The sequence below is a fragment of the Pinus tabuliformis genome, chromosome X (genome assembly GCF_031772625.1).
Source record: "Pinus tabuliformis cultivar Carrire ecotype Pingquan chromosome X, CPIR1, whole genome shotgun sequence".
Classification (NCBI taxonomy): domain Eukaryota; kingdom Viridiplantae; phylum Streptophyta; class Pinopsida; order Pinales; family Pinaceae; genus Pinus; species Pinus tabuliformis.
In genome coordinates, this window is record NC_142308.1 from 12,818,009 (window position 1) to 12,830,652 (window position 12,644).

Consider the following 12,644-nt stretch of genomic DNA (forward strand, 5'->3'; position numbering starts at 1 on the left):
AACTATACTGATGGTTTTTTTCTGCACGCAAATCGAGGAAATCTGTACACGTATTTATGGCAGCTTGCAAGCTTTTCTAGGAGGTCGTACAACATTTATTGCTGTTCTGTTTTGTTGTTTGCAAGTTTTTCTAGTTCGTTGTGAGGCATGGAAAACAAGATAAGTTGTAAAAGTTTGCTTACTGATTTTTTTGCTGAATATTTCACTGTAAAAAGCATTTTTCAGAAATAAGAAAGAGCTCTCGAACTGGTTTTCCCCAAGAGTTGTAGGGGTTTTTCCAGGGTCACCTTGACAAAAAATCACTGTGTTTAAATGTGTTAAATCGCTGCTTGTATGTGCTGATTTTTATATTTCTGCATTTTCAGCATTCTGTAAAATTTCCAGAATTTGTGTTTTCAGCAAAATTTATTTTCCAGTTGTTGAATATATGGATATGGGAAAGAGAATTTAACTATTTTGGAGAAATAAGGTGAAACTGAAAATCGGGGTGGGAAATGAGAAATTTTTACATGGTATCAGAGCTTGAGTGCTGAAGTGCAGTTTGGGACAGCAAGGAGGAAAATTACAGCCTGCTGATTTTTCACTCAGAAAATTCCAGCGAGCTGATTTTTCACAAACAACAGTTTTATCCTTACTACAGCAGTGCTATTTTTCAGTTTTAGGACAACAGGATGTCATTGGGATTGAGGGTGGAGGATATGTTGGATGGGCATTCCAATTACAGTGTTTGGAAGGAGAGAATGCAGAGCATCTTTGAGGAGGCAGAAGTCTGGGACATTATGGTGCATACCATACAGAACCCTGTTGTTGTGCCTACTGATGCTACTTAGTTGACTGATTATAATAAAAAGAATAACAAGGGTAAGAGACTGATTCTAGACGGAGTCAAAGACCATTGCATTCCTCATGTGAGAGAAAAGAGAAATGCCCATGAGATGTGGACAACATTGTCCAATCTCTACCAGAGTACCAATGAGAACCGGAAAATGGTCCTGAAAGAGAAGCTGAAGACCATTAAGATGGGCAATGATAGTGCAGCTGGATATCTCACAAAGATTACTAATGTGAGAGATGAGTTGGCAGTAGTTGGAGAGGTCATTCCATCCATTGAGTTGGTGCGGATTGCAGTGAATGGCCTCCCCCGTTCATGGATGAACTTTGCTGATGGGGTTTGTGCACGTGAGACCCTTCCCACATAGGAGAAGTTTTGGGATGATTGCATTCAGACAGAGATCAGGAAAGGTCAGCTTGGGGCAGCCAAGCGAGTTGAGCAGGATGATGATGTAGCACTGTTGGCAGGAGGCAAGAAAGACAAAGGGAAGAAGCAGGCTTCCACAAGCAATGGTGGGGGCAAAGGCAAAGGTAAAGGTAAACAGGATAACACACAGAAGGACTATTCCAAGGTGAAGTGTTGGAATTGTCAAAAGATGGGACACTATGCAGTTGTGTGTCCGGAGAAGAAGAAGAAGAAGGGGAAGAACCAGAGCATGACAGCTTCAGCAGAGGTTGAGGACTTTGCAGATCGTTTTGACCGGGATTTTGCGTTCACTGCGTGTAAGTCCTCTAGTGCAGGATCACCTGCCACACAGGTTCAGAGGGAGCATGCTTTTCCCTTGATTAGTGGAGCATCTTCGGGTATTTGGTATGTGGACAATGGGGCTTCACGTCACATGACAGGAGTCCGTGAGTACTTCTCAGAGCTTTCAGAGAGTGGCACTGATATAGAGGTAGTACTCGGTGATGACAAAGTTGTTAGAGCAGTCGGTGTGGGGACACTGACATTTCAAAGGGAGTCCAAACCTCCCTTGAAGGTGTCAGATGTTCTTTATGTGCCAGGGATGAGGAAGAACCTCATATCCATCTCAGCTTTGGAGGACAGAGGATATGAGGTACTGTTCAGGGGAGGACAGGTGTTGATGTATCCCAAGGGCACTCTAGCTGATTCAGCTAGAGTGATAGGTGTATGCCATGCAAAGGTGTACAAGTTTGCATTCCAACCCCTTTTGGCATTGAGCAGTAGTACCGACAGCAGAGCTAGTAGTTCTGAGCTGTGTGAGATTTGGCACCGCAGGATGGGGCATATGTATCATGGAGCCTTGAGGACCTTGCGAGAGATCACTACAGGTGTGCCAGATTTCAGCACTGATCACTTTGATACTTGCAGATGATGTGCGATGGGCAAGTATGCCAAATCCCCTTTTCCCAACAGTGACAGCAGAGCGACTGAGATTCTTGATTTGATTCATTCCAATGTGAGCGGTCGGATGTCTCATGTTTCCTTGAGTGGATATGAGTACTATGTTTTATTCATTGATGATCACTCTAGGAGGACTTGGATTTATTTCTTGAAGACCAAGAGTGAGGTCTTCAAGCGGTTTCAGGAGTTTAGAGCTCTTGTGGAGACACAGACAGGTCAGAAGATCAAGTCCCTGAGGTCAGACAATGGGGGAGAGTACACCCTTGGAGAGTTTGTTGACTATTGTGCGGAGGAAGGCATTAGGAGGGAGTTCACTGTTCCTTACAACCCCCAACAGAACGGGGTTGCGGAGAGTAAGAACAGATCCATCAGAGGGGCTGCCAAAGCCATGTTACATGATCAGGGGTTGCCATTGTTCTTGTGGGCAGAGGCCTGCAACAAAGCTATTTATTTGCAGAACAGGAGTCCGCATCGTGCCTTGGGGCACATGACTCCAGAGGAGGATTTTTCTGGGAAGAAGCCTGATATTGGTCATCTTCGTATCTTTGGGTGCATTACATACTCCTACATACCCAAGGAGAAGAGGATCAAACTAGAGCCCATCGCAAAGAAGGGTATCTTTGTGGGCTACAGTGAGACCTCAAAGGCCTTTCGGATTTACATTCCTGCACAGAGGAAAGTTGTTGTCAGGCGGGATGTGAAGTTCGAGGAGGACAGGGCCTTTAGGAGATCACGAGAGTTAGAGTATCTGGATCAGCCAGACCCTCAACAACAGTTGAGTCAGTCGCAGGGATCCACTGGGCGTGGATCAGGAGGATCCGGAGGTACATCTATGAGGATGTCAGGTCCATCAGTGAGCAGTGGCTCGCCGAGCCAGAGGGGTGGTGCTTCGGGCAGCGTGCAGAGTAGTTCATAGAGCAGTTCACTAGGGAGTCCACTGATGGACAATTCACACAGTACTTCAGCTTCTACAGGTTCAGGTGCAGGAAGGAGGACAACAGACAGACAGTCAAGAGTTCAAGCTCCTGATGATGATGAGGAGGAGGAGTTTCATTCTCCAATGGGAGAAGTATGCCTAGGGAAGAGGAAGCCCAAGTGGCTTCAGGACACCTTGAGAGATGCCACATCTGTTGCTGAGCCTAAGAGGCCGGTCAGAGAGAGTAGACCACCTGAGAGGTTTTGTAGCTATATGGCAATGGCTACTAGCATCCTTGACTTTGAGCCTTCTAGCTATGAGGAGGCAACTAGCCAACAGGTCTGGAGAGAGGCCATGCAGGAGGAGTATTCTTCTATCATGAAGAATGATGTTTGGGAGGTGGTGTCGAGGCCTGAGGGCAAATCCGTGGTTACTTCCAGATGGCTTTACAAGGTAAAGCATGCTGCAGATGGCAGCGTTGAGAAATTCAAAGCGAGGTTTGTGGCTAGAGGGTTCTCCCAGGTAGAGGGAGTTGATTATGAGGAGACCTTCGCTCCCGTGGCTCGATATACTTCGATCCGCTCCATTATATCGATAACAGCAGAGATGGGTTGGAAGATCCACCAGATGGATGTGAAGACTGCATTTCTCAATGGCTTCATACATGAGGAGGTGTATATTGAATAGCCACAGGGCTTTGAGGTGCATGGGAAGGAGTCCCATGTGTGCAGATTGAAGAAGGCCCTTTATGGCCTGAAGCAAGCTCCCAGAGCTTGGTACTCTAGAATAGATACATACTTGCAGGGGATGGGTTTCACAAAGAGTGAGGCCGATCCGAACCTTTACTATATTGTGATAGGTGAGGAGCCTCTCATTCTGGTGCTATATGTGGATGACTTGGTCATTACAGGTGCAGAGAGACTCATAGAGCACTGCAGGAGAGATCTTGCAGCAGAGTTTGAGATGAAGGACATCGGCTTGATGCATTACTTTTTGGGTTTGGAGGTGTGGAAGGAGGAGGGGCATTTCTTCCTGGGGCAGGGGAAGTATATTGTAGACATCCCTGGCAGATTCCACATGGAGGATTGTAAACCCATGTCGACACCGATGATCACCAACTGGAAGAAGCTTCATGCTTCGAATTCCGAGTTGGTGGATCCCACATTGTATAGGCAGCTGATTGGTTCCTTGATGTATTTGGTCAACACTAGACTAGATATTTGTGTTGCAGTCAACACGATGAGTCAATTTATGTGTGAGCCTAGGAAGGTTCACTGGGTGGCTGCAAAACACATTTTGCGGTATTTGCAGGGGACAGTGGATTATGGTTTGGACTACAGGCAAGGGGATGGAGTGAGATTGGCAGTTTATATTGATTCTGATTGGGTAGGTTGTGCTTCTGATAGGAAGAGCACTTCAGGGTGCTGTTTTGGGTTGGGTTTGGTAGTAGTGTCATGGTTTAGCTGGAAGCAGCAGTCAGTGGCATTGAGTTCAACGGAAGCAGAGTATATGGCAGCCAGTCTAGCTAGTTGTGAGGCCATCTGGCTTCGCAAGATGTTGTTTGGCTTATTTGGTCAGCCGTTGAGACCTTCAGTGATTTACTGTGATAATCGGAGTTGCATTAAACTCACGGAGAATCCAGTATTTCATGACAGGTCAAAGCATATTAGGATCAAATATCATTTTATCAAAGACTGTGTTCAGAAGGGTGCTGTGAAGCTTGAGTATATTCCCACTGATGAGCAGGTTGCATATATTCTTACCAAAGCCTTACCACGGGGCAAGCATGACTACTTCAGAGACAAGATGGGTGTGGTGAAGAACACCTTCCTCGGTAAGAGGGAGTGTTGAAATTTGGTACCGGAGGACAGGTGGTTCCTAAAGCTTTGATCTTTGGCCTAGGGAAAAGTGTCCAAAAGAATTTAATTTTTCTCCTAAAGTGACTTTATAATTTTTATAAAGTCAAATCTAATTTAAAAGCGACTTTAAGTGATAAAGTTACTAAAGTCTAATTTTAAAGTGACTTTAATAAGTCAATGTAAAATTAGAAAGGAAAAGTGACTTTGGAAATAAATGACTAAGTGGGTCTTTATTAAAGTGGGGTGAATTAAAAAATAGAAAGTGAGATTTAAATGAGCATTTAATCTTAGCCCTAGATCTCAATCTATTTCAGCCATTGGATTTAGGGATTCCCCAAAAGTCACTTAGGGTTAGATTAAAGGAGGGAAAGGAGGAAAAGGTCATTAATTTTTTCATGAGCAGGTTGGGAGAAGGAGAGCAAGAGAGCAAGGGAGATTTCTGCACTGGGAGGAGAAGGAGGCAGCAGCTTGGCACACATTCCAAGGCAGCATTTTAGCAAATCCATATAGTTGAGTTAGCACACAGTGAAAGGAAGATATTGGGCACATTTTTCTAGAAATCTGTACAACAAGTGCACAGAAATCGACGAACAGAAATCTGTACAGCAAGTGGCTGTACCTTGGCACACAAATTGAGGCAAATCCGTATAATTGTACTCCTGGTTTTTTTTCTGCACACAAATCAAGGAAATCCGTATAGCGCATTATGGCAGCTTGCACGCTTTTCTAGGAGGCCGTACAACATTTATTGCTGTTCTGTTTTGCTGTTTGCAAGTTTTTTCAGTTGGTTGTGAGGCGCAAAAAATGAGATAAGTTGTAAAAGTTTGCTTGCTGATTTTTTTGCTGAATATTTCTCACTGTAAAAAGCATTTTCTAGAAATAAGAAAGAGCTCTCGAACTGATTTTTCCCCAAGAGTTGTAGGGGGTTTTTCCAGGGTCACCTTGACCAAAAATCACTGTGTTTAAATGTGTTAAATGGCTGGTTGTATGTGCTGATTTTTATATTTCTACATTTTCCAGCGTTCTGTAAAATTTCCAGAATTTGTGTTTTCAGCAAAATTTATTTTCCAGTTGTTGAATGTATGGATATGGGAAATGACATTTAACTATTTTGGAGAAATAAGGTGAAACTGAAAACCGGGGTGGGAAATGAGAAAGTTTTACAAGAAACACAAAACCCACCCAATCCGAGGGGTAAACTATGCTCTGATACCACTTTGTAACACCCTCCTCCCACATCTACCCAAGTAACCGACCAACCAGGGTAAACATGTGATGAGAAGTTACTATAATGTAATTCCACTCCCTATGTGTCAATTAAGGAAGTGGAACCGACGGAAACACATTATACAAAACTTCCACATCAGCAACATAACTCCTAGGAGCCATCCCAACCTCTTAGGTAACCAACCCCTGAGACCAATTGAGGTTTTAGACCATTAAACCCCTGAGCACTCCCTTGATATGGCAAAACATGCATCCAGGAGGCTCCAAATGTTCCCACAACATGGGTATGCATGTGTCCAGGGACTTTTCTGCCCAAAGTTGTGTCTGTGTCTCTGGGTTTTGAGCCACTTTTTCAAGCCCAAAGCCTAAGTCACTTCCCATAACTAAATGACATTTTCAGAACTAAAATATAACAAAAACACAATGATACAAATGCAATTACTTGAACAAGGACTTGACTGGACCCCTACTAGCCATGACATACATTTCATCAAACATGTCACAAATATGTAATCTACAGGTTTAAACAACAGATCTGAGCATAAGGGTCTCATACTCATCTGAGAATCACTAAGAAGCATTGATGCCTTGACACATTAACTAAAGTTTCATCTATTAGGCCATTCATACATTGTTCATTCATTTACATGTAAAAACATGACGAGAGCCATACATAACCACTCTCATAATACATGTGCATAAGCAAAATAATAACAAAATAAATACAAGGAAACAACAACCATATAATCCACATATCAACCAATATAATACTCATGAAATTACAAGGAGAAATAAACTCATATTAATGATGCAAAGGCCAACCTGTTGTGGGACTTCCACGAACCACCCGACGTAGACTTGACTGAGCCGATTCTCTCTTCATCCAGTCACCCCTGTGCCATATTCCAAGCATGAATGTGGGATCTTATAAAACACAACAATCAAAACCATTCAGGGCTTCCAAAGGCCAAATCACCTCAACCCATCAAACTATGGTTCCACCTCATGGTTGGACATCACAAAACCATCCCCAAATTTGTTTCTATCCAAGCCTTCTAGGGATCTAGAGCGTTTGTTTCAACCAAACCTTCCAGGACTAGTAACTCAACCCACAGGTTCCGCAGGGCTTCCAGAGCGTTTTTCCAACTAGGGCTTCTAGGACTAGTAACTCAACCCACCAACGGATTTCAAAGCATTTGTGCAACCAAGGCTTCTAGAACTAGTAACTCCACCCAAGTTGTTATAGGGATTTTAGAGCATTTTCCCAATCAGGGCTTCTAGGAACTAGTAACTCAGCCCAAGCTAAAGGAAACATGAAAATCAACCAGAAAAAAAGAAATGAACACACAACACCATGGTTCTCCAAGAAATGGCAAGGCTAAAAAAATCCACTGTCAATCTAGGCAATCCTCCATGCTAATGACAAATCATAACTAATAAACCACATGTATATGCCCTGCATGCCAAAACTAGTGAGGAAAACATACATGGAACTCGGTATCTACGAGAAAAACCTACTGTAGTTGCTGATCCCTATGTCCTCTTGTGCTTTCATTCTCTTCCTTTTCCTTCTTGCTCCAAAATCCAAGTATGCCACCCTCTCCAAGGGTGCTCCAAGAACATCTAAGTGTCCAAGAGTATTAGAGAGAGGGAATAGAGAGAGAGCTCCAAAACTGAACTGACAAAAGTCATTCTCCATTATTTTCCTTCATTTTCCTCTTCACATGCAACTTGTGACCTTTCACCTTCATTTTCTCCTAATTTCCTTTTCCAATTTCCATTTTTCATTTTTGAAGCCTTTTCCATTTCCTTTTCCAATTTCCTTACCACTATATTTTTTCCCAACATTCAACTTGGAATAAGTGTCCCATGAACCGTGGTTATTATTTTTCCTTTATTAACTTTTATTACATGGAATTTTCACCAAGGTTGTTAGAACAACACTTTTAACGATGACAACACCTTCATATGACATTCAAACTTATTGTGTTAACATATATTTGAGATTTTTGCAACATAATCTGAGTTGAAGAAGATCAATATATGAAGATGGATCTATTTCTATGGGAGACCGAAGTCCAATGGTACCTCTATGGTATTTATACACAATGATTATTCGAGTATTTTTGATAGGTCAAATACCTTCTCTCTTTGGATCAAGGACCAAGCTATATCACTGTTACCATCAATGAAAAGGTTCATCATCTCTATAAATAAGTCCGAGCTACAGTATGATGTAATCCATGAGTATCCAAGGATAAAGACCAAACATCATTCAAGAATGTGTAACTACAATAAAATAATTATGACAACTGATGATCAAACTTTTGACAAGAAGAAGCCCATCTTTGTGGAATTGTACGCAATCAATGGAAGAGGCCGAAGTTATATAAATCATCTCTAAAGGTGGAAGATTTTTAGAAGCTCCGTGGAAGAACTGTGACCAAACATTTGAAGGCTTATCTCTATAACACCAATACATTTAGCAACAAGGACCACCATACGATATCTGAAGTCTTATGAAGTATTAAGAAATCGTGCTGCTAAGGTTACTATCCATAATAAAAGAATGAATGACACCTCTAATCTGGCTTATCTGACATTGAAACCTAAAAGCTTGAAAGATGACGGATTGAGATCAATGCAAAGACCATATGAAGATCTAGTTGCAGAAGTAAATTGAAACAGAACCCTGATTTTATTGTAAGCAGCGTCAAGAAGTTATAATATAGTACTATTATCAAAGTAGAAAGTGGAGAACATGTAAGATTGAAAAAGGTACGTATGAAATATTGCAATTAATGAAATTTATGGTACATGTTAGATAATGATCCCTTGTTATATAACAATTGATCTAGGTGGATACCTAATGGCCCAAAAATTAAATTCCTCGGATTGCAGTGAAACCAAGGTTAGATTGAAGAGTTCATTGCAAACTTTCCAACGGTGCAAATGATGCCCCCAAGTTTGTATGTAGGAGTTATGCTCAATCAAAGTTTTGGTCAAACCAGGGACAAGGACCTAAAATTAGCTATGATTCAGATAAATTCGGTTGCCACTGAATTTGGTAGTTCGACCAAATTCATAGTTAATTGATGGAAGTCCACTAAAGTCAGCGACAGTTTTAGCTACTGCTAAATTTGGCAGAAATGCCATATTTGGCAACACCTCGCCAAATTTGGAGGTAGAAAGATGGCCCAATATATTGGGGCCACGTGGCCCAATCAAATAGTGCCATGTGGCACCTAACAGGTGGCCAAATTGGTCCTTGGCTGACCAAACTTGGTAGCAGTTAGTTGAATGGCTATGACGGAATTGGATAGTTTATCAACGATTTCTAACCAAAGTTTAAAAAAATATAATATATATCGGTGAATCGGTTAACAATCCATTTTGCGCCAACAACAAACAATCATTTGAAAAGTTTGGAGGTTATGGTTATGGTTTAACGACTTATAGTTTAACGAGTTACGGTTCAACAAAACGTTAAACATATATAACAACAGTCTGACGGTTATGCAGAGTCCCGATCATATGTTACCAATGAACGATTATTGTAACTGGTCAAAAATTATATCTATAATTGCAAACGGTTTTGTTTAACGACATAACCAACACATATTATATATGGTGGTGAACGTTATGCCAACAATAGTTAATATGGGTGACAATTGTTAAATTTTGTCGACAACTATTTTAAAATGGTGGTTGTTTCAATGGAAATGATAGGCAGTTTAATATAATTTTTGGTTGTATATTAAAAAGGGTTGGGGGTTTGAACCCCTAACCAATTCCCACCAAATGTAAAACGTCGAATACGGGCACAGTTGAGCCAACGACACAACTTTTCATTTTCCATCAACTCGAAACTATTAAACCCCACCTTTGCCATTCGACCGAGAACAAACAGACGAGCTGCGTAATGCAACGCCTTGGAATCTCGCACGACGAAACTCAGAAAGAGCGTAATCGTGAGCAATTGAAACTAAGAGCGAAACCTTGAGACACACTTTCTAATAGAATATTCCTTGGAATATTCCCTTTAGATGTTGTGAGGAATCTTAAATATTCTTTGGGGGGTCGAGGGATGATGTTGGCGGAAAATAGATGAGTTTATACTGATTTTACTCAGAGTTTTGCAAGGATCTCAATGGTGCAGTCTATTTTTGCATTTGCGTAGGGGATCTTAGGGTCCATGGAAAAAGCCCACATTTTTCATTAATTGTTGGGCACAATGTGAGACAAAAATGCACCTTTTAGAAGTGAGTCATGTTTACAATCAAAAGTATTAGAAGGATGAGACAGACTTACTCGTGTTGTGATTGTTGTGTTTTGAGTAGTGGAACTTCAAGTCACTCCTAGAAATGGAGGTATACTAATGTATTTTGCCATGTACTTGTATTTCCTTTTTATGAGATGAATGAAGTGACCTCCCCACTATTGAAGCAGAGTCCAGAGATGTAGTCCACACTGGACAAACTCCGTAATCAAACATTGTGTGCATTGTCTTTATGGTCTCTTTTATGTTGCTTCTTCTTTAAGTGTTTGCATACATGATTCTTGTTCTTTCATGCAATTTTTCTAACATCAACTGACGGAAATATATTGGGTCATGCTGGTATCAAAGGCATACCAGATCAAGTTTGGTATTAGAGTGAACCTATTGATGTGAACTGCGAGTGTGGATGATAACCAAATATTGGACATGCAACACGAAGAAATAAAATGGAGAACAAAAACATTCTTGCAGGGAATGAAGAGGTTCTATACAAGGGTCTCTACTGAATTAAAGAAAAGGTAGAGAAATTATTGTAGATTATGAGAAGAAATTAGCAAAGAAGGAAAATAAGAAGGAAGAGAAAGCAGAGGAAAATGCTTCAGTAAATCAAGGAAATGGAGGAGAACCTCTTGAACATCCATCTCCATTTTCTAGTGAATTTTCTACTTCATCTTCTTCTGATAATTTTAATAGACAACATAGAAATGCTTCTAAAAAGCCATTTTTTAAAGTTCGATCTAAAATTTGAATTGTCCATGTTTGATGGAAAATATAATGCAAAAAATCTAAACAATTGGATCAAACAGATTGAAGTATATTTCCAGAGACAACAGATCGAAGAGGATGAGGCAAAGATCTAGTTAGCATCTCTTCGATTAAGAGACACAACTCATGTATAGTGGGTGAGAAAACTTCAGAAAGGTAGAAAACATATCGGTAAACTCCTTTATTCTTGGTTTGAATTTGTTTTTGCATCAAAAGGACAAATTTATCCATTGGGATATCGGTAGAAAGCCATGATAGAATGACAACATCTGAGACAAGGAAAAATTCAATATGTTCAAAGTTTCACAAAGGAATTTAGGAAGAAAGAATTGACATTGGGCATTCCTTTAGATTCACCTAATAATTTGATGAAATATACTGGTTCATTACATAATTATTTTCAACATTCATTGTTATTTGAACCCACTACTCTTGATGCAACTAGTGTGAAATCCATTCACCTTGAAAGTAGGGGAAAGTATGAACAAGACAACCATGCAAAGAAGACAACAATGACAAAGAAAAAGGAAGCAAATCCCTCTTGCACTCAGTGCAAGAAAGAAGGGCATGATGAGGAGCACTACTGTAAACTGCATCCAAAATTGAAGCCAAAGAAGTATGGTGAAAAGGGAAGCAGAAGATGGTATAGTGAAATAAGACCTTGGATTCGATTTAGGCAATGAGATGAAGATTACAACTACTGGGATTGCAAGAGTTGGACCAATTGACTTGGGTTTTGATTCATGCAATGAAATGAAGATCATAGTTTTTGGGAATGTATTTGTTGGACCAATTGACTTGGGTTCTGATTCAGGTGATGAGATGAAGATTGGAGAGGATGTTGCACCAAAGATGAGAAGAGCACCAAAGAATCCATGGATTCAATAATTTGAGGAGATTAACCAGAATATTCAAGCAAATAATGTTGAACTGAGGAGACTACTACAAGAAGTAGAAGAGGGGAAGCAGGGATTGTAGCTTCAATTACAATCCACAAAATAGGCCTTGGAAAAGTTGAAGTGTAGTGAAGGCTTAGCGAAGCCATCATCACTCGCTTCAGAATTGAAAACTGAGGTAAACATTGTCAAGGATTCTTCATATTCATGTTTTCGTTATGGTGATGATTTTGGTGCTTTTGAAAGACACACAACAAAGATTGGTTTGAAGCTAATGAAGAAGATGTGATATGAAGGCAAGGGCCAAGGAGTTAATGGCCGGGCATTGTGAATTCCATCCAATTGGTGGAAATAACTCGATATGTGGGATTGGGGTATGTTAGAGATGAAAGACACTCCAAACCCACGGAGGTAGGAGATTCTTCAAGAGACAAGTCTGAGACAGTGCAAGATGCTGAGAGCACATCACAAAATTCTAGTGATAGTGAGAATTTCAAAGAAAGAA